Raw genomic sequence first — 4,136 nt, 5'->3', positions numbered from 1 at the left:
AAAAGTTAATTTAATTGAAAGCTAAAATTGCATTCATAATTGGAATAAAGAAAAATTACATTATTGATGAAATAAAAGCTTAAAAATAAAATTGACTTGAAATTAAAAATTTTCTAATAAATTGAAGGCAAAGCACTGCTCTAATCTGTCTTTTACTTCCTAGCTCTCTTCCAGTTCTTGTCTATATCTTCTTCATCTTCTAGCTCCTTTACAAATAGGGAACCGTTAGATGATCTAACCGAAACCTTAGAAGAAATAGTTTCCTCCTTAGCAAAAACACCCACTTTCTTTTCAACCCAAGCCTTCTTTTCCTTAGGGTCAGCTTCCCTTTTCAATTTACCCGTCACAACACTTTTCTTCTTAGGCATGATAGGAGCTTTGAATTCAACTCTTGAACCCAGATGTTCTTTAGGAGGGGCTTTCTTGTCACCTAAGCGGTCTTTTATGTTAGTCTTCTCTGCACCCTTAGAGCTTGTGTTTCGAACCTTATTCTTATCCTTTTGGTTTCGACCAAGTAACCATTGTTTAAATTTCCTAGACAATGAAGGAGGAACCATATTAGAAATGACGTTCCATAAGGGTCTAGCACACCAATAATCATCAAATCGTTCAACATTCTTCAATACAGGGTACTCATAAGGGTGACGATGATCTCCAGAAGGTATGGTTGGGCAAGACCACACTGCCTCATCACTCTAAAAGGGTAGTAAAAGGTCAACCTCGACAAGCTTGGGATACGACAGAAAGGTTGAGTATTGACTCCAACCATCTTCTTAATTTTCCACCAAGGAACGATCCACTTGATGGAGAAGTCGCGAGTTTCAAATATTCTACTCCACTTTCGGCGTCCCATCTTCAAAGAAAGCACTTCTTCCTCCTCACAAGACAGTTAGGAGTATACTTCTCAATATTTTCCAGAGGACTAATTAATTCAAGCCTTTTCATCAGCCAAATCTGCAAGACTAGAGACAAATTGTTATTACTTTACAAAATTAATATTTTTTTATTTCTGTAATTAAGAGTATTAATTTTCTACCTATAATAATATTGGAGATCCTTGAAGAGCGAGGTGCTTTGGGATTTTTCTTTACTTCATCTAAACTTAGCATCGTTTCTCCAACAATTAATGGCATTGGGTTTCTCCCAGCGTCGATTTGTTCCATCGTAGATGCTAAAATAGCTTGCCCCATATGCATACTACCACTAGTAAGTAGAAATTGGCTAAACATATAATAAAGGAAGACTCTTCTTTTACATATGTGGAATGAGTTAAACTTAGGTCTATTAAAATAAAAGATGCAAATTTTCTTAGATCAACTTCACTACCATCAACTATGGTTATTAAATCATTTTTCCTCAGATTATAATAGCGCTCAAAATCTTTATAGTAATATTCACACACCGTGGGAATTATTGCAAGGTCTATAGAGGGAAAACCAAGAATAGCACCAAATTCTTCCGACAGGGGGCTAATTTCATCATTACCTAGCCTAAAGCAATGGGTGTTGGGATCCCAATATTCTATGACGGTATGGAAAAAATCACTATCAAAATCTACCCCTTTTATGCCAAATAAACCCCCCACATGAAGAAAGTCTAGCTCTTTTCTCTCCTTAGCGGCCAAAGACCGACACCACTCACGGGTTGTGTCACAAAAATTCCTAAACATGATTACTAATTTGATGCAAATGGAAGATTTAGAAGCTAATGACTCGAATTATGCTGATTATGGCGTATTTAGGGGATTTTATAAGCAAAATCGAAGCACAAATCGAGTCTCATTCGGACTCAATTTTCCCAAATCCATCGCACCGCGGTAATGAAAGGAATGGTGTCCTTCCAACAAGTGTATTATTCCGATAGAGGGTTCAGAATTATCGGATAGCTAATTCTTCAATAAGGTCAAGTGATCGGATTGCATAGGTGGAGGCCGCTTCCGATCGGTAATATTAATGTACTATTAATATTACAGCTTAATCTTGACTGAACCCTTCGGGTCGAACCCAATCGAACAACTGATCCGAGACGATGAATCAATCCGAAGGATTTGATGAGTCGTCGGAGTTTTACGAACAAAGACGTCGGATATTGAGCTTAGAGCGTCGAGATCGAACGTCGCAAGTCGAGTCGAATTTAGAATAACGAGACGCAAAATCAATCAAGTTACAAGTACGAGCCTAGTCGTAGCATCGCATTGGCCTAGCCATGTGAGTTCTAGGCTAGGAAAGACCCATCGCAAAGCCTAGCATGCTAGGCGTGCTAGGGCCTTGCGTGTGTGCCAGCAAGCCATGCGCCCAAACATCGCAAGGCTAGGCCTTACTAGCATGCTAGGCACTGGACTTAGATGTAGCTCTCGGAATGCTTGATCCAGAGCAGAAGGGGGAGGTTGACATGTCGGACCTGGACTTAGTGCGGTACAAACTTCGCCAATAGCAACACGACCAGGCTAAGGAGGTACTGACAATCTGTTCTCCCTCCTTTCCTTTTTTTTTTTTTTTTGTTTTTGCTGAGTTGGTGTGTGGGAGGAAGTGTCCTTCCCCATTTTACTCGGACGCAATTCAACTTGTTCTTGCGCCGAGCTGGTATGTTAGGAAAGGTATCCTATCTGGTTTCACTCGGACGCTGTTTTTTGCCTGTGTTTGCAGAGTTAATATGTTAGGAAAGATATCCTATCTGGTTTCACTCGGACGTTGTCTTTTGCCTGTGTTTGCCGAGTTGATTGGTTGGGAGGGTGTTCCTTCTCAACTTTACTCGGACACTTGTTCATTTCATCAGACTTTATCTTGTTTCTTTCAGGCGACCACTCCTACTCCCCGGTCAAAGAGAAGCAGCCGGCTTCTACTTCTAAGGACGGCCAGTCGTCCAAAATTAGGAAGATAACAGCCTCAAGGGCCAAGTCTTCCACCAAAGTGACCAAGGCCACGCCGCAGACTGCTTTGAAGCAGTTTGAAGAAGAGTAACCTAGTTTTCACCTAGTGGGGTCTCCAAGCCCGTGGATCCGCAAACTGAGGCGGTCCACAATGAGTCTGTCCATGCGGACGATGGGGGTAAGTCGGCCCTGGAAAAAATGGCCGGCAACTCGGCCTCGAATCCACATGTCGAGGTGATGGATAAATCTGAGTGGCAGAAAGCTGCTTCTCAGTCGACCGAAGGACAACGCGGCCGCTCACAAGAGGAAGGGGATGAGCCAATACCCCTTCCTTCATTCAACTTCCATCTCCTTCATCTTTCTCGGACGGTAAGCTGAATCTTCGTACAACTGTTGACTTGTGTTTTTAAGAACTTGCTTGTTCATTATAACAATTTTCTAGGTTTTGCGCAGACATTGCCGAGGAGATGCATATGAAGCTACCTGATTAGTTGCTCACAGGCGCTGACCGAAAAGCTATTGGGGAGGTCATGCAACGAGCCGTCCCTAAGGGGCAGCGGGACAAATTCCACGGAATACACGAGGGCTTCCTTGGCCTAATGATCTATTGCAATGCCGAGGTAGCATTTTCTAACTTCCCATGGCTTATTTTGCTTTCATACTTAGATTGTTTTCCTAGTTTGCTTTTACTGACAATTTCCGTCCGAATGCATATGTTCCTTAAGCTCAGCGCTTTCCTGGATTGGAAGGACAAGGAGAATGAGAAGATCAAGGTTACCTAGGCCACCATCAATCGACTTTAAGACGAGAAGACCGGCAACCTAGCCCTGCAAAAGATCCATTAGGAGATGGCCCTTAAGGCTCTCTCCGAGAAGTCGGCTCGGCAAACCGAGGACATCGTCAAGGTTGGCAATACACTCCGACTAGAGCAGCTGGGCAGGCAGGCGCTTCAACAGGAATGGGATCAGGCAGTTGCTAATGCCTCTCAGTTGAAGGAGGGCTTTGAAGCCTTCGAGAAAGAGAAAAATGAGTTGGCGTTGTCCCAAGAAGCTCTTCCGACAACCCTGGATCAAGTGGACTTTCTTAGCCTTGAGGTTAAGAACTTGAACAAGTCTATTGCGGACTTGTCCGAGCAGTTGAAGGCCCCTCGGCTGATATATCCCATGGAGGTCATCCGGCACGAGCATAGGGCTGAGGAGAAGCTGAAGAGTCGCTTCTACGAGGCCTTCTCCTTGATGGTCGAAGAGGGCACGACGGCCTACTTTGA

The sequence above is a fragment of the Chenopodium quinoa genome, unplaced genomic scaffold (genome assembly GCF_001683475.1).
Source record: "Chenopodium quinoa cultivar QQ74 unplaced genomic scaffold, ASM168347v1, whole genome shotgun sequence".
Classification (NCBI taxonomy): Eukaryota; Viridiplantae; Streptophyta; class Magnoliopsida; order Caryophyllales; family Amaranthaceae; genus Chenopodium; species Chenopodium quinoa.
This window is presented reverse-complemented; position numbering follows the sequence as displayed.